The 19,348-nt window shown below is 39.5% G+C and overlaps 2 long non-coding RNA genes across 4 annotated transcripts in view; one reads left to right on the forward strand and one right to left on the reverse strand.

Moving 5' to 3' along the window:
• The window catches only part of LOC123614056 (uncharacterized), a 440,858-nt gene that overhangs the window by 210,560 nt on the left and 210,950 nt on the right, over nt 1-19,348 (forward strand). The gene's annotated exons all lie outside the window — the stretch shown is intronic.
• LOC141574131 (uncharacterized) lies at nt 1,038-5,408 on the reverse strand. The gene is made up of 3 exons (XR_012500820.1): nt 5,288-5,408; nt 2,966-2,990; nt 1,038-2,874 (listed from the first exon to the last, which is right to left on the reverse strand). It is a non-coding gene; the product is annotated as an uncharacterized LOC141574131 (long non-coding RNA).

The raw sequence follows: 19,348 nt of genomic DNA on the forward strand, positions 1-19,348 counted from the left end.
GTAAACATTTTTTTTAACTTTGGAATTTATTTGGGACATTTAAATATGCTAATTTGTAAGTCAAGATCTGTATGACTACATGATGCAGGATTCCCATTGTTTGTTTAACCAACAGATATTTGTGTGTGTGTATGTGTGGAATACGCCACAAGACAACTGCTCCTTGGAATACACTTTTGGAAATGTTTGCTTAGAGAAAACAATAAAGCCCAGGAGACTCTCATCCAGCAGAAGCCTGCCCTAGGGAAGCTCCACACACAGTTAATGATGTGGTGGTGTGTTTTGTTTTCGTATTTAAATCATAGTCAAAGGGAACTGCCTTTAGAGGTTTTGCAGATTGCAACGGATATTGTGGCTATCTCCCCAACATTTCCTTCTCCCCCACACTGCTGTCATCATGCCCACTGAGGAGCACTGTCCCCACTCTTAGCACCTTTTATAGACTGAGTTATGCCCCCCAAACCCATACATTGAAGCCCTAACCCCTAGTATGACTGTATTTGGAGCTGGGGCCTTTAAAGAGGGTAAATGAGATCATATGGGTGGACCCTGATACAGCTGGCTGGTGCCCTTAAAGAAGAGGAAGTCTGGACACTCGCAGAGGCACCAGAAGTACACACATGCACTAAGGAAAAGCCAAATGAGGGCACAGCAAGGAGGCAGCCATCTGCGAGCTGGGGAGAAAGGCCTCAGAAGCCAAACCTGCTGACACCCTGATCTGGGCTTTCAGCCTCTAGAACTGGGAGAAAATGCATTTAGTTGTTTAAGCCGTTCTGCCTCTGGCATTTTGTTACGGCCGCCCTAGGAAGGCCGTGCAGTATCCCGGGCCCCACACGGGAGTCTCAGGGCAGCGCTTCCACTACCGCACACGACAGCTGTCACATAACCCTGACCTAAGCCCGTCAGTCTCAGATCTCCGCGGACAGAGGTCAGTTCAGGGGTGCTGCCATGAGCATAATGCTCAGAACCTCGTCTCAGGGTGTGAAGAAGGCCCCCTTTTGTCCCTGATGATGTGACTGCTGAGGAAACATGGGGCACCAGCTGCTGTGGGCAGCCGTCTTGTGAAGGCAGGCAGAGGACGAGGGACAGAAAAGGCAGACGAGAAGACACAAAAGAAATGCATTTGGGGCTCTGGTCAGTTCATGGCTTAAGGCTGAGCTTTGCAACTGTGTGAGCCAGTAACTCTCCTAGATTGCTTAAGCCACGTTGTATTGTTTGCTTTTATTTGCAATGAAAACCATCCCAGCAGGTTCACAGGTTACACAGGGGCCACAGGGAATCAAGCTTCAGTCCCAACCAAAAGGCTCGAGAGGAGGTTTTAGTGTCCAGATTATTGTGTGTCTGACTGGTCATCTCTGAGTTCCTGAGCAATCATTTCAATTTACATCTCACTCTTCTTCCCTGTTGCCTTCAATATCAGGGCATGTGCCCCAATTTGTGATTCTCTTAGGTCTTTTAATTGGCTCTGTTTCTTAATCCTCTGTAAGTGATTAAAGTGATAGCTTTAAGGTATGATCCTTTCCATAGGTAAAGAGACCCTTGAAAACAGACATGCCTGCAGAATCTTAAGAAATTTCTAATTCTAAAGTATAAGGCCACCAGACAATCTAATAGTGCGTGTATTTTGGGGGAAGGACTCATGTCTTTTAAGGGTCAGCCAGCTATGAATAAAATCTGGCTGTGGAAACACGTAACAGGAGGAAGTGTGTCCCACTTAGGCTATAGGAATTGAGGACTTTTTCAAGATATTTAACAAAATGAATTCTCCGGATCTTGACATTTGATGCTAAAAATATATATCTCTGCAGCTTAATTCCTGGTTTCCCCTGGGTGAAGTTGACAAAGTGGGTCCTGCCACCTTAGCCCTTCTTTCTTTCATATTCTGAACTAAGCTTCCCTGAGCTTAAAGGCAGAAATAAGGCCACTGCTGGTAGTAGAGTGAGTCGACATCTTATAGGAGAGTGGCACGCTGGCTGGACAACGCCTTACACGCTGGCAGACTCTGAAGATTCCAGTGATGACTCAGTGACTTGCTGTATTTTTGGATTTGACTACTTACTCACTTCCTGAACCTAGATTTAGTCAACCAAAAATTAATGATCCTGACTCAGGCTTTTGCCCCCAGGTATAATTCAAAGGGCAGCAATAAAAATTTCAGTCCACAATTATTCATTGAATATTTGCTTTATGTCAAGCATTGTTCTAGACACTGGGGCGTATAAAACTCTCTACATTCATGGAGTTTAGGATCGTGTGTATGTGTGTGTACGTGGATGTGCACATATGCACACACAAATAAAAGGAATATGTAATTAAAGTATGTAATATGTAAGGGGGGGTGAAAGACTGGTAGTTTTGTACTGTGTCCAGTACGGTACACAGGAATCATGTTTCTCATAATTCCCTTCCTTGTACGGTTCCCAGTTAAAGTTAGCCACAAAGGGAATTTGCACAAGGTTGGGAAGCTGAAGGTGAAGAAGTAGCCATACTATCTGAAGACCATCATGGTTTGATGCCAGGAGGGACAGACACAGGGAGCTGGAGGATTCCGCCTTGCTCTTCTCCCCCCTTGCTCGGTGTCCAGCCCTTCCTGCTGATTGCTCTGCTGACCAGCAGCCCCGGGCTGACCAGCAGAGACCAGAGCCTGCCGCCAACTTCCCCACCAGGCCTCTGCTTCATGTCCCACGTCCCACGTGCTCCTACTTGTCCATCCGCAGCAGAGCTTCAGAAGGGCTGGGTTAGGGCTTTCTCTGATCTCCCAGCTCCTTTGCAGACCCTTACTCCCCAGCTTCTCTCCTAGTTGCGGGAGGCCTTACTTCTATAGCACACCCGTGCTCCATTCTGCTTAGTGGTCCTGCTTCCTTCACTGAAGCTCTGTGGGAAAATAAGGCAGGTTAGGGGCAGAGGGGATGCTGGTGGGAGTGAGCTGCAATTTTCAATCATATATAATCAGGGAAGTCCTCACCAAGAAGGAGAACTGGAGCATACACCTGAGGAGATAAAGAGAATAATTGTAAATTTTTTTCTAAAGCACATGAAGACTATTGAAGGCTAATCAGAATAATAAAAGATTTGGCTCAGAAACACCTCCAACTAAATATCTTATAATGCTGCATAAATATAGTAATCACCAAAATACTCTGTGATTTTCCTTAGAGCCTTCTTTTGAAGTTGTATTTTCTTAAACCTTATGGCATCTTGCTGAGGCAAAAATCAAGGCCAGAATTGTTCTTTGAGCTTTCAGGAGGAAAAGAGCTCTGTAGGTATGAAGATACCCTAAGAATAAAATACCCTTGTTAAGTCACATTGCTCCGCTGACTGCTGGAGCCCAGCCATCGCTGTTTCCAAAACGCTCCTCCAGCTCTGTCTTGGGTTTGCAAGGGCAACAAGGACAAGTAAACATGAAGAGTGTAAGGAAATCAGGGAGCCTGCGCCCGGGAAAGAGAAAGTGATACAGGAAAGTTTCTCCACTGGGATTCGCGGAGATGAGCTTCTTGGCTTCCGCGCGTTAAAGCGGGATCTGCACTCAGCTGGTGTGCTAGGGAGAGCCGGGAGCCTGCCTAAGCAAACAGTGTGGAGAGGAGACCCTCTGCTCCTGTTTTGCTGTCAGCGGCACCAAGGGAAGGGGTTGGTTTCCTGGCAACGCGCCACCTGCTCTCCCTCCGCGGAGGCCCGTCCGCCCCTAGGGGGAGCCCATCGTCTGCCAGCCTCCCAGGAACGCCGGTATTGGAACTACCGCCCCTTGGGGTGGCAGGCTGGCTCTGTCGCAGAGCACAGCGAGTGCATCTGCCAGGAAAAGATTGTTTTGAGGCCAGTATGCATTTAATAAATTGGTGTTGCGGGCCTCCTGTGCCAAGGCATAGCTGATTGCCCATGGACAATTGTGGACTTCCCTTTGACTAAAATTTAACTAGAAGGTGGATGTCTGTTAACAATTCTCTTTAGATCCTGGCACATCAAACTCTTAACTATCCGATAATCATAATAGAGCTGCAAAAATTTTATTTTACAACAAAGAATCTTTGTTTCATTCTTAGTAAGAATTTAAAACAGGTTTTAGTGGAAATGGATGTGTAATAATTTTATACATTTTAACACTGTAAGACATTTTGCATACATATTTCCCTACCTTCCACTTTCTTTTGTGGAAACAACATGCACAAACCAGAGCAGGCAGATGGGAACCAAGAGTTTCCATTTGGAGAGCTGAAAGCTGACCATGACTTTCTGTGCATATGGGAGGCAAACTGATAAAGAAAATGTGTCCCCCTTCAAGTGTTATGTCCGAGCCCTACATTTCCCTGGTTCTGTTACTACACTTTTTGACCCATTAACATCAGTTTAGAGGCAAACTCTCCCCACAGGCCTGTGGATGCAGCTTATGTCGAATCAGAAGGAAAGGCCTGAGGGATGGGATTGGAAAACACCTAACCTTCCTACACATGAACTCCTTCAGTGACTTGCCAGCTATTTACAATGGTCCCCATTGACTGAAACGTTTGGAAAGGAAGCAAGAAACCAACCAAGGTACCTGGTACCAAGCCAAGTTCATGGCAAAGTTCAGCGATGGGAAGGATCTTTTTACTTTGGTTTCCTACTACGTTTTTGGTTTAATTTTTTATACATTCATTAATTCTTCTTAAGTTCCAGAGAAGCTTCTGGTATAGGCCAAGACAATGTCAACCGTTTCACAGATATCTCTTATTATTAAGGTAAACAAACTTGGGAACAAAAGCCAAGAGTCTAGTATTTGTCTTTTTAAGCATTAAGTTTCACAAAAGCCAGCAGGAAGAACTAGCTGTGAACATCACATAAATGTTTCTTATCTGATAGCACTGCTCAGATATGTTGATTTTCCCCAATATCGAGTGCCAATTTGTCCTAGGAAAATATCCAGTATTATCATTTGGTTTCAGAAGTCTCACTGTGCATACCAATATTCTAGTTTGCATCTTAAAGCGAAAGTCTAATCTTCCCACCTATGGTAAATACACATAACCTGGACCATAATTAGATACATTTCAGATAACTATGAATAGGCATTCACTCTTTAAAAAAAAAATCTTTAAGTGCTAGCTTGTTCCATTCCCTTAGTAATTACTTGCATATGGGAAATGAAACAGTCCATTTGCCTCCATCGTGTTACCATCAGGGACCCACAGGACGCCTCTTTGGCAAATAACCAAGGACTGTGTAAGCAAAGTGAGGGCAAATTTTGTAGGACAGCAGCAGAGAAGGACACGAGGATGATGTTTCCCCATCTTTGATTTAAAAAAAAAAATCTTACCTGCAGTGGAAAGCTGACATAAGTTTAAAGTTTGCCTGTCTTGCCTTATAACTGAGTAGCTCCAACTCCAAATGATGTATTAGGAAGTCTTCCTTTTCTTCTTCATCTCATTGAGAATCAGCTGTAAGGAAGCAAAACACATCACATCTTCCTGATATTTAATGAGTAAAATAACTGCTCTCGCTAGTCAGATTTTATTTTTGAGTTAGTTTATGTCAAAAGTATTCTTAGAGTAAAGGTGCCTTGTCAGTACTTACTTTTAAAAATAAAATTATTGTCATCATTTAGAAATGTGACAGCATTATAAAATAAAAATTCTGAAAGGAAAGCAAATTAGCTTTACATTCTACCTATCTTTTCTTAGCTCTTATTTTAATGCCTGCAATGTTTACAAGCCTTGAATACCAGAAGCTTTTTCCCCCCTTTCTCATAATTATTCATGAAATTTAATTACTTTGTCATCAGATGAACAATTGTGTTATCCTGGTCTTTTTGCCCCCAACAACTAGACTTCCTTTGAGTTATCTGAGTCAAAGTTTTACCTGATTTCCTTCTAAATTCTGGTTTTTTAAATGGAAGAATTATGAAAATATCTAAGTATATTAAACAAACTATTTATAAAATCAGCATAACTATTTATAGCAATACTTACAGGATATGAACATGGGGATGTACTTCGCTCCCTAACCTGACCCCTCCCTTCCCACAAAGATTTTGCAGAAATCATGTTTAATCTTCCTTTCTCTGATAAAAACTTCCTAGGCATTTTTAAGTTAATGTAAAAAACCCTTCTATGTTGTGTCTCTTTGGTCTTTTAGCCCTCCAGCAGGGAAGACGTCCTGTCTTCTGCTCACCTCTTAAAACATTAAAAGACTTGCTTGCCCTCTGTATTACCCAGACCTTCCCCTTGGTCTCCTATGCAAACAACCTTAGAAGGAATAAAGAAAACTATGGAAAACAATGAAGAATGAAGGTAGGAGAAAGCCTCCAAACAAAAAGGAAAAAAAAAACCCCAGAAATAAAGCAGCAGTAAGATGCTACTGGTGTGCATGAAAAAAACCCTATGATGGCCTTTTTCCAATCACCAGGGGGTAATTTTCCCTTTTCAAGTGAGAGACCTTCTTTGCCCTTTGAAACCAGAGTTGATGTTCACTAATTAATTTATATAAAATGGTCCCTTAGCAACCATTTCAAACACGATCTGTTACCTCTGCTCTCTGGGTTTAAAGGCACATATCCTTTTTCAAGACGACAGTGTTTGTAGAGGCAAGCAGAGTGCAGCAGTATCTAGACAGGTATCAAGTGTTGCTTGCACGACACCTGATGGTTGAAAGGATGTGTTGGAAGTTGTGACGTTGCTCTTTGATGTTGAAATAAGCTTTTTCATAGCATTTAATTTGTAGTTACTGTTATACCAGATGGGACGACATTTAAATCACCAAAGAATTACCGTCTGCCACATTGTGTATATTTACTTACTTATTTGTTTATTGTCATCTCTTACTCACCCTGCTTATGGAGTATGTAAGTGGTATAAGGAAATTATAATGTCTGTTTTTGTCCATTGCACCCTTAGAATCTAGTCCTTGGTGTTGAATAAGCATTCAGTAAACATTTGTGGACTGAAAAAATGAATACATCAATAAGGATTTTTTTTCAAATTTTGATAAGGGGACAAAAGACATAGATGAATCATATTTACCAACTTCTCAAGTTACTGTTTAAGGGGACTTTGAATGAATGACTATAAGCCTTTCCAAGGCTTTATACATTATAATGGAAATTTGGATTTTATTTTCATTGCAGTGTGTTAAAATGGATTTTCTTACAGTCGTCATGTTGTCACCTTACCCTTGTATGTCTTATGTCTCCTTGCCCTTCCCTGCAATATAGTTTTTAAAAATGTTACCTTAACTTAGGTTTGAGGTCCTGGTTGAAAGCTGGTCAGTTCCCCTCCTTGACTGGCTGATTAAGTCCACAACCCCCACCCTTTCTCTTACTGCACTGTTACGCTCTGGGCCATTATCCACCTGCCTTAATAATCTCAGAGCCAGGTGCCAGATCACTAGAGACAGCCCCTGTACCCCCAGAGCCCCCTGAAATTACTCAGACTAGCCCACCCTACACTCAGTTACCCTGCCTCCCTCATTCCTTCCCTTGGAAAGCACATTAATGGTGCTTGTCCACAGCAGTTCCACTTTCTCCCCCTGCCCGTGACCCCCCTGGGGGCTTCCTCTGAGTGGCTCTGCATGGCTTGCTGTGTCCTCTCCAAGGATGTGTGAGCATGACAAGATGGTCAAGACGCTTTCTGGTTTTCCTCACTTAATCTGTGTTTCGCCTCACCAGACTTCACCCCGAGTAATATAGTTAAGACATTACTAGGGTGGCCAGACCTCAACAGATAGTCCCCGCACTTCTTTGCCTGGAATCATTCTCCTGCTTCTGGAGCCAACTTGGTGCCATTCCGACGGGAGCTGGAAGTGCTGGGGACCCAACACCCCGGGAGCAGCCCTCAGCCAATGGCTAACAGGAGCAGGTGCAGAAGTCCCCCAGCTCCCCTCCTTTCCCCCAGATCCATGAACTCTGGGGCATGTATTTTATGCTGGCTCTCAGGTTTTCCTCAGCAAAATTAGGCTCCAGTTGCTCACACTGATGGCTAGATAATTTTTTTCTCTCTCGTTTCTTCCTGTCTCACTTTCCCATTCTCCTGTCCACCTTTTCTTTTGCCTCCCAGGTAAACTCCTTGGATCTTGCTTTAGCTTTCTGCAGCTGCCGTAACAATGACCACAACAGAAATTCATTCTCCCACAGTTCTGGAGGCCAGAAATCTGAAATCAAGGTGTCAAAAGGGCCACACTGCCTCTGAAGGCTTTAGAGGGGTCTTCGGTTCAGGGGAGCCTTGCTGACTTTTGCAGTTTCTGGTGTCTCCAGGCCTTGCTCGGCTTGTGGCTGGATAATTCCAGTCTCTGCCTCTGTCCTTACGTTGCCTTCTCCTCTTTTGCAGTTAAATAACCTACCTCCCTCTTCTAAGGACACTTGTCATTGGACTTCTGGCCCACCCTAATCCTGGATAACCTCATTTTAAGATTGTTAACTTATTTCTTAATTACATTTGTAAAGGCCCTTTTTCCAAATAACATCACATTCATTAACTTTGAGTGGACATATCTTTTGAGGGGCCACCATTCAACTCACTATAGACCCGAATCCTTGTCTTCGTCTACTTCTGGGACAACCCAAATTGAAACTTAGCTAGCTGCCATGCAAAATAGACTGAGATTGTTTCAGAGTAGCTTGGGGGTCCAAAATTTACAAATTTAGAAGCTGGGGTCCAGACCCATCCTTTTTTTTTTTTTTTTTTTTTTTTTCTTTTTCTTTTTCTGATGCTCTTAGAAGGCTGCTCTCCATACATGGAAATATTTTCTGTTTCTCAGTTCAAACTTGGCTTCTATCCAACTGAAATGAGTAATGAAGCAAAATCGTATTCTTATCTATGAAATTTTACAGCCCTTGGAACATTCCTATAGTGATGGGAGAAGTGAATCTCATAAGTCCCCAAAGAACTTATTTTCTTCATTCCTCTTTTCTCTTTTTCCTCCTCCTTTTCCATATTATGGATCTACACATATAATGCATACCTATTATACATTATACATTTTTATATATGTACATAAGTGTATGTATTTATACATATGCACACAATGTATACATGTATAAGTTTTTTGACCCTCAGTCTCCTCATCTACAAAATAATTCAAACTCAAAAATTGGTTCTGAAGATTTAATTCGTTATATAAGCATTGTGCTGAACACCAGGCCTAGCATATAGAAGAAATACAAATGCAGTTAAGTTTCCTTTCCAGAAAACTTAAACATCGATACCAACAACATAGAAATTTCCACATGGAAAAAATGTGAATATGTATTACTTTCAGTGATTAGTAGAGAAAAAAAATCAAGGATCATGTTTCTTTTTCTAAGTGAGAGAGTCTAAATTTATTAGTAAATCAAGGCATCAAAAATAAGTGAGTTAATGTCTAGTCTTTCTGTGCTCTTACCATATCATTTATTTTATGCCATATGTAAGTATCCAGAACCCATCTATTTCATTTTTATTCTCAAATTTTAATTCTAGTTATTGCTCGGTTCAGATCTAAATGCAATCATCTCTCAAAGAGATTAATATGTTTCATGAAATTAGACTATTTTCATATTTGCTTTAATTATATTTTTGGAACCTAAATTGGTATACACATTTAATATTCAGGGTTATAAATGATTTTCTATTATTACATGGATCAAAGAAAGCCACAGGTTTTTTTTTTTTTTTGACACCCCTCTCCCCAAGATTCAGAGGCCTGTGTTCCCTCTCTGAAACTGAGTAGTTTTCCTGACTGCCCGACAGAATGATAGCAGAAGTCACATGCCCATTGTTGTGCTTGGGCCTTAAGAAATCAGCCGTGTCCACTTCCTCCAGGAACCATGAACCACCACACTGGTCTGTCTGTCCGGCACCACCAAGTCGGAGAGGCCACTTGCAGGAGCTCCAGGTGAGCCAGGCCTTCCAGGCACCCCTGCCAGCACCCCAGGCATGTAAGTGCCGTCACCATCAGTCTCCTACCCAGGCCATCCACCAGCTGAGTACCATCAGTGGACCTTGATTAATGCCACATAGAGCAGAAGAGTTGCCCAGCTGAGCCCTGCCAGTGTTCCTGACCCTTAAAACTGTGAGATCTAGTAAAATGAGGATTAAGTCATTAAGTTTGGGGGATAATTTGTTACATAACGATAGATATCCAGAACAACAGATTTACAGACAGGGAAGTGAAAGGTGTTTCTCTCCTTAGCGTGTGTTGTTAGTGTGGATTCAGAGCATATGTTGTGAGCTCCAGTAGATTATAATGGATGACAAGGCTTCAGAATAAAACTACAACATTTTTTAGCAATAAGATAATGTTATAAGTATTTCAAGCCTGGGGATATTTCACATTCCACATTGATTTAAAATATGGTTCTGCTGAAAAGTACTCATTTTCAAGGAAATTATTACAAATATCTGATTCAGACCTCTGAAATACACTTCTGAGGCTATAGACATGATAAGTTAACATCAATTTTATTTAAGTTGTAAGATATTTCTGAAATAACTATCATTATAACTGATTCAATCTAATACTGTTTTCTGGTAATGCTGTAATTCAGATACAAGTGATTTACTAAGTTTTGTGGAAGAGTAGGCACTGTTTGCGATGCCTCTAAAATAATTCTTATACTCCAACGATAGATATTAAAGGACAGCGAGAGAATATGAGAATTACTTAGGTCCATTGTGTATTTTCATGTTTAGGTTTGTGAGGATCACTTAAAATAAATGGCAGATGAGCTCCCTGCTTGAAACTTCCTAAACTGAAGCTCTCAGCTTCTGTCTGTTGCCTTCTCTGTCTTGACGTAGCACATTTCCTCAGGGTGGAGAGGGGTGCATTTCTTTTCAGGCTTTAGCCACAAAACATAAATTTGAAACATAAAACATACATTCGAAAAGACCAAAATTTACATTTGTAGTCTTGACCTTTTTACTAAGTTTCAGAACCATGTTTTGAATTGCATCAATATATGCCTATTTATTTATATTTTTTAATTGAAGTATAGTTGATATACAGTGTTGTGTTAGTTTCTGGTGCATAGCAAAGTGGTTCAGTTATATATGTGTGTGTGTTTGTGTGTGTATATATATTATTTTTCAGATTCTTTCCTGTTATGGTTTATTACAGGATACTGAATATAGTTCCCTGTGCTACATGGTAGAACCTTTTTGTTTATCTATTTTATATGTAGTAGTTTGTATCTGCTAATCCCGAACCCCTAATTTATCTCTTCCCCATCCCCTTTCCCCTTTGGTAACTAAAAGTTTGTTTTCTATATCTGTGAGTCTGTTTTTGTTTCATAAATAAGTTCATTTGTGTCATATTTTAGATTCCACATGTAACTGATAGCATGTTATATTTGTTTTCCTCTTTCCAACTGTTAATAGTATGATAATCTCTAGGTCCATCCATGTTGCTGCAAATGGCATTATTTCATTTTTTATGGCTGAGAAGTATTCCATAGTGTGTGTGTATATATATGTGTGTGTGTGTGTGTGATACCACATCTTCTTTATCCATTCATTTGTTGATGGACAATTAGGTTGCTTTTATGTCTTGACTATTGTAAATAGTGCTGCTGTGAACACTGGGGTGCATGTATCTTTTTGAAATAGAGTTTTCTCCAGACATATGCCTAAGAGTGGACTATATGGCAACTCTAGTTTTAGTTTTTTAAGGAACCTCCATACTGTCCTCCATAGTGGCTGCACCAATTTGCATTCCCACCAGCAGGGTAGGAGGGTTCCCTTTTCTCCACATCCTCTCCACCATTTATTATTTATAGACTTTTTAGTAATGGCTATTCTGACCTGGTACCTCATTGTAGTTCTGATTTGCAATTCCCTGATAATTAGCAATGTTGAGCATCTTTTCATATGCCTATTGGCCATGTATGTCTTCTTTGGAGAAATGTCTATTTAGGTCTTCTGCCATTTTTTTTTTTTTTTTTTTTTGGTTGGGTTGTTTGGCTTTTTGTTACTGAGTTGTATAAATTGTATATTTTGGAAATTAAGCTCTTGTCGGTCACATCATTTACAAATACTTTCTCTGTAGGTTATTTTTTTGTTTTGCTTATGGTTTCCTTTGTTGTGCAAAAGCTTATAAGTTTGATTAGGTCCCATTTGTTTATTTTTTCTTTTATTTCTATTGCCTTGAGTCACTGACCTAATCACTCATTGGTACAATTTATGTCAGAGAATGTTTTGCCTATGTTCTCTTCTAGGAGTTTTATGGCGTCACATCTTATAGTTAAGTTTTAGTAGGCCATTTTGAGTTTATTTTTGTGTATGGTGTGAGGGTGTGATCTAACTTCACTGATTTACATGTGGCTGTGTCCAACATTTCCCGATACCACTTCCCGAAAAGACTATCTTCCCCATTGTATATTCTTGCCTCTTTTGTGGAAGATTCATTGACCATAGGTGTGTGGGTTTATTTCTGGGCTCTCTATTCTGTTCCATTGATTGATATGTCTAGTTTCAGTGCCAATACCACTCATTTTGATTACTTTAGCTTTGTAGTATTGTATGATATCTAGGAGGGTTATGCCTCCAGCTTTGTTCTTTTTCCTCAGGATTGCTTTGGCACTTCTGGATGTTTTTTGGTTTTGTATAAATTTTAGGATTGTTAGCTCTAGTTCTGTGAAAAGTGTCATGAATAATTTGATAGGGATCACATTAAATGTGTAGATTGCTTTGGGTATTATGGCTATTTTAACAATATTCTTCCAATCCAAGAGCATGGGATAGCTTCCCATTTCTTTCAGTTTCCTTTATCAGCGTGTTATAGTTCCCAGCATATAGGTCTTTAACCTCCTTGGTTAGATTTATTCCTGAGAACTTTTTGTTTGGATGCAGTTTTTACAAGGGATTATTATGACTGTTATTTTTACTTCCCCTGTCTGATACTTTGTTAGTGTAAAGAAGTGCAGCAGATTCCTGTATGTTGCTCTTGTATCCTGCTCCCTTGCTGAACTCGCTTATCAGTTCTAGCAGTTTTTGTGTGGAGTCTTCAGGGTTTTCTCTCTCTATATGTATTGTATCAAATCATCTGCATATAGTGACAGTTTTACCTCTTCCCTTCCAATTTGGATACCTTTTCTTTCTTTCTTCCTTTTTCTTTTCTTGTCTGGTTGCTGTGACTAGGACATCCAGTACTATGTTGAAGTGGTGAGAGTGGGCATCCTTGTCTCACTGTGCCTATCTAGACAAACCTCTAATACTGCCAACCAAACATGTCCAAAATGAAAAAAAAAAAATCATTATGTTCAACTGAATTCAAATCTATCAAGCTAGAAACTTTACAGTGAATTTTATCTTCCTTTCCCTTCATCCTCTAGATAATTGAACTTCAAGTCTGTGATTTCTATCTCTGAAACATTGCTTCTACTCTGATTCATGTCTCTATTTCCACAGTTTAGACTCTCATCATCTATTTCCTGCATTTACACAATAATCCCTCTTTCTTTTCAAGACAAATCACTTTGATATGTGTTGTTGAAGTATTGTCCAAGAGTAAACAAACACCAGCAAAAAAAAAAAAAAAAAAAAAATCTTTCAACATAATGCTAGAAAAAGCTATGTCCCATCTGAGAAAATCGCATGTTTCCTCCATTCTGATTAAATTCCTCTGAAAATGTCTAAGCTAAAATTTGTGTTAAATTGTAGCATAAATGTGGAAGTGTGAACAAATAATAAGTGTACAGTTCGGTAAATTTTCAAAAAGTCAACATACTTGAGTAACCATTGCACATGGTAAAAGAACATCCTAGAACTCCTGGAAGACTCTTTCATGCTATCTTCCCAGAGTTAGCCATTTATAGAACTTCTATACTGTCAATTAATTTTGCCTGTTTTGAACTTTATATAAAGGGAATAATGGTATGGTTCTTTTGTGTCTCTCCCCTTTTGCTTAGCTATAAAGTTGATGTTTATTATTAGTGTTATGTGTAACAGTAATTTGCTTATTCTCATTGTTGTATGATATTCCACTGTATGGATATGCCACAACTTATTTATCCAATGTACTATTGATTGACATTTGAATTTTTTCAGTTTTGGGCTACTTTAAAGAGCACTATTATGAACATTTTTAATACATATTTTGGTACAAATACGGATAAAACTGTGTTGAGTATATTCCTCAGGAGTGCAGTTGTCGGGCTGTAGGAACATCTGTCTTTCTAAACATGGCCAAATATTACCAAATTGGATCCAGCATCCATATGTGAGAGTATCCCCTAATACAGATCTTGGTAGCACTTGGTATTGTTAAGTATTTTCAGTCTTAGCTGTTTAATGAGCATATAATTGTATTCAGTATGGTTTTAATTTTCAGTTCATAATGACTAATGAGATAGGCCACATTTTCACATGCTTATTTATTATTGATCATTTGGATCTCTTTTGTGTGAAGTGCCTGCTCAAACATTCTGAATATTTTTTAAAACTTGGTGGCCGGCTCTGTTTTTGTAGTTCTTCATGTGTTTGGCACTTGATTCCTTTGTCAGTTGTATTTGGGGCAAGTGTTTTCTACTCTGTGGTCTGCCTTATCACTGTCATAATGGGATCTTTTGATAAACTTAGGCTTTCCGAAAATTTTAATGTAGTCCAAGTTATCAAGGTTTTTCATTTTGGTTAGAGTTGTGAAAGGTGTCTGTGTAGAAGAAGTGTCTGTGTTATTTTCTGGAATGTTTATTATTTTACCTTTAACTTGTTGATCTGTGAATCATCTGGAATTAATTTTTGTGCAAGGGTGAGGTATGAGTAAAACTTTTTGTTTTTTCCATGTAGATATCCAGTGGGCCTAGTACTGTTTATTGAAAGTACCATGTTTTCCTCACTGTGACAGCGACATCTCTTTATAAATCAAGCGATACTGTTTGCGTGTGTCAGTTTCTAGAGTCTCCATGCTTTCTAACTGGCCTGTTTAGCTATTCTTATGACAATGCCACACTGCCTGAATTTTAGAACAGGCCTACCAAGTTTCACAGAACTTCATGAATTTTGATTTTCATTGCTTTGAATTATAGTTCAATTTAGAATGGTTATTTTTTAAATATTGAGTCTTGGAGTCTTCCAGTCTGTGAATATGATGCATTTCTTCATTTGTCTTGGTATTTAGTTTCTCTCAGCGTTATTTTCTGTCATACATGATCAAACTCAAAGTTCTTGTTTTGTCATATAATACTCTTTATAATATGGTCTCAGGGATCACTCCTGCCCATCTTATTTTCTGCCACTTCTCACCATCCATGTGTTTTTCTCAATTTCTTTGAACTTTCTAAAATGTCTAGAATATAAAAGGGGTAATTCTTAACTCCTTGCTTATGCATATGATTTTTTCCTTATTTCTCAAAAATTTCCTTGTCTTCATGCCTTGTAATTTTCTTGCAATAGTTTAAACTAAGCTCAACTTTCATCATCTCTATTAAATCTCTCCTTTCAAAGTAAATTGCATTGCTCTAAATCCATTAGTAACACGTTTTTCATATCACTATATTTTATTAATTCGTATCACTGTTTCTTCTCCTAAACTGAACTCCTCAAAGGTAGGGACTGCATTTTACTTGTCGTGCCACTAGTACAAGTCTTAGCTAAGCAAGAGTTCAACTGTTATTTGCTGACTGAATGGATGTGTCTCCAGTAGCTAATCCTGGCCAATTCATGAACCTACACACAGTAAAACAGAGAGGATTCCATTTGCCTTCAGGTTTCACAGAATCTCAGTGTTCCTCGGTACACAAATAAGCTAAGAGAATAGATAATAAGTATACCTTAAAACCCACCCTTCAGGAAAAATTGAAATAACTCCACTTGCTGTGTTTCTGAGCCTCTTACAAGTTAGGTTAGCAACACTCAGTGTGTGTTCCACAGACCAGCTACATCAGAGTCATGTGCAGTGATGTATCAGGCCCCCTCACCCCAGGCCTGAACCCAGACTCTCTGAATTGGTAAAAAGGGGGCTGAGAGTCTGCATTTCTGACAAGTGTCTAAAATGATACTAATGGCCATTGACTTTTGAGACTTGTGGACCAAAAAAATGGCCTTTTGGTTGTTCTTTCAAATGGCAGCCCTGATCTTCAAGCAGAGTTATCCTCTGGAAATTATGTCTGTAGGATCTCTGCCTGACTTCCATTCCCTCTGAAAGGATGTACAGTGATCTGAAACTAAGCTTCCAGAATTAGAGCAGCCTGAAGGATTTAGCAGCAGACGGGTTCAGTTGAAAACAGAGCATACGTGAGAATCTGTCAGAAATCAGGATAAGGGGAAGCACGAAGGAAACTATGTCTCCACTGTTATTGTGGAAATCCTCCACACTGAGCGCCAACCCACCTCAAAGGGTGGTTTGACTCTTCAGCTCTTGTCCATCCTGCTTTAATCATTACGTTTTCACCTGGGATGGCATGGTCCAGAAATTGGCAGTTATACTCACATTGCAAGAGAAATGAAAGAGCAAGTCTGCGGCTCAGGGCTGGCTACTTGTGGTGGCCCGTAAGAAAGGCAGAAGGAGCAGCATGTGAATTTCTTCCATCCAGGAAGTAGTGGCCATCTGGACTGTGTGGCCTTTCTATACTGAGGTATGGAAACTTTTGTCTTACACTTTTTTTCAAATCTAGAACGAGAAACCCCATTTTTTGGCACTCTTTCCACCTCAACAATGTGAGCTATTCTGTTTTGCCCCAGAGTTCCATAATTAGAAAAGTTCCTTGTTGTTTGATGTGTCCAATAAGTTAATGGCGGAGAAGGTCATCTGTGACACTAAAATGCTGATCTTCAGGGAAATGATGAGAACTCAGCTGATGGACATGTAAACGAAGTCAGAACACCCTCCGTAACCCTGAGCAGAATACGAACCGGAAGAATATTTCAGCCTCACTTTTGATGAGGATGCTGTTTTATTTCTTCATTATAAATATCTCTCCGCACTCTTTTTAGCTTCCTAAAGTTTGGATGCTCATAGATGCATGTGTGACAGCAAGGAGGGAGAAAACTGCTGAATTTGGAAGCACAGTGTTCAGATTATTGGGAGAATGTGGTCCCTGGGACATATGCTGAGACAGGAAGGGCTGGTCCATTTCCAGATGGAGCTCTCGCACCAAAACCACAGAAGGACTGTCAATTTGATTTCACAACTAACAAAGCCTCATTTCAAATCCAGCTGCCTAAGGATCCTGTTCCAAAACAGATTTACAAGAGGGCCAACAAAGACCATGGAATAAAATGTTTCTAGGCAAAGACCATATAAGAAAATGCATAAAAATTCCTCATACTAAAGACTATTCTAATTATTAATAAGTTAAATGACCCAATAACACTAGAGTGATGCCTCCATTGCTAGTTGAAGACATATATTGAGAAATACAAGGATGGTTCTACCTTAGAGACAGGTAATATTAAGGTACCAAGAAAAGATGTAGCCTCCCTGAAAGTCCTTTGATATTCTGAGCATGACTGAGCTCTAGATAAACTGTGATAACATAAGTAATAGAGATCCCATACTTCCCTGTTAGATTTGAAGTATTCCCCTGGGATTGGAAGACACTAAGACGTGATAAGCATGAAGAGTATATAGTGTACCTAAAGCCAACTGCATGGTTCAAAAATCCCTAAAATATAAGGGTGAGAGACCCCAATGCTCATGAAATTATGCATTGCCCAAGGCCAGTCGAGGACAGAATTTGCTCACATGGAATGATATTAATATTTGCTCACAGTGGACTCTTAGTTCTCAAAATATTGTAAAAGCAAATATGTCAGAGGCACTAGATGCAATTCTCTGATCACTGACACAATATTCGTCTTAGTAAAAGTATGATAGAACTTGAAAGTAATTTGTTAATTCCATATGTGAAACAAAGATGAAGAGTCAAATAGGAGTCCCAGCTGCAGTGAGTTGGAATGTAAAGCTACATAATGGATCATTGGATGCCTCATGTACATCATAATCATTACTCACTGACACGGTGTAGGCAGTGGTTCTCAACCCTGCTGGCACATGCTGGGGAGCTTTAAGAAGCACTGGCTCCCCCCCGCCCTGCACTCTTATTCATTAGGTCTGGAGTGTGCCTTGGACTTCAGCATTTTTTTTTTTAAAGCTCCTGGAGGTGATTCAGGCTGCAAACCACTAACCCATTGATATAGATCATTATTTCTCATCTTTGGCTACTCATTAAAATTACCCGAGAGACATTTTAAAAAGCCCAGTGAACTCTGGGTTCCATCTTAGATCCATTAAGTCAGAAGGGGGGCACTTCTGGGTATACGTGTTTCTTAAAGTTTGCCTAAGTCATTCTATTTTGCAAATGGGATTGAGAATTACTGGTACACGGTTAGCTTTTTCACAAAGCAAGTTAAATGGATGTTAGTAGTTTTCTAATTTAAAAACCATAGTGAATTCTGACCTGCTTTTCAGAAATCTAATAACTGATATATATCATGTATATGTAAATATATAATGGTGTGCATATCTCTTTACTATGGATTAGAAACATAGAGGATGTAAAAGAAAAAAGCCTTGCCTTCAAGAAGTGATGAAGAGATTGCATTAAACTTGAACGTTTCCACCAGAATTCCAGCATCAGAAAAGTATTGGCAGAAAAGACACTGGAGACTTTTTTTTCCCCCCTAATTTCTGGCAAGATGATTCTCATCTCAGGTTCTGTGAGCAGAAAAAAATCTTTTCTCCAGGAGATACTGTCAATGAGCTCTTCAAATCCTAATGTACTTGAAAAATGCTGATGTGCTAGATATTTTTTCTTCTCCAAAGGAGTTGGTTATGAAACATCTAAAAATGAAGCATGAAACAAAAGAGAGAGTTAACTTCTAATTGCTCTGTTGAAGCATTTTGTGCAAGTCTTGGCAGATTGGTGACTCCATTTGCAAATCTCAAAATTTGAAAGTCAGCAGCTCTTAGGTGTGTGGAATCATTATGCTCAAGGATTGTGTCAATGTATTTGCAAATTTCAAGTAGGGTTTGAACACAGGAAAGAGTGAATAAAAGACCTTTTATTTATATTGTATGGACCAAACACATCACTAGGTGATTTTACACTCTTTTCTCCATACGATGTAATACTGATAACATTTCTGTGATTCAGAAATTTATTATACATGTTTTAAAAATGAAAAAACAGAAGCTCATAGAAGTTAAGGGACTTTCTCAAAATTACACAACTGCAAGTTCTCATAGATTGGTTTGATATCAGGTCACTTGCTCCTTTAAAGGTCAGTTTTTAATAATATCCCTAAAAAAGTTTTCCCTCAGCCAGAAATAAAGTCCTTATTGACTCTCTCTCTGCATAAGCAACAATTAGGAATGGCCTTCTAGGTCTTTGTTCAAATTGGTTGGTAATGCACAATATGGTTTTCGTTAGCAAGAATTCAAGGGACTGTGACCTTCTGCTAGTGCCAATCCT

This window comes from Camelus bactrianus, chromosome 20 (assembly GCF_048773025.1).
Source record: "Camelus bactrianus isolate YW-2024 breed Bactrian camel chromosome 20, ASM4877302v1, whole genome shotgun sequence".
NCBI classification, from domain to species: domain Eukaryota; kingdom Metazoa; phylum Chordata; class Mammalia; order Artiodactyla; family Camelidae; genus Camelus; species Camelus bactrianus.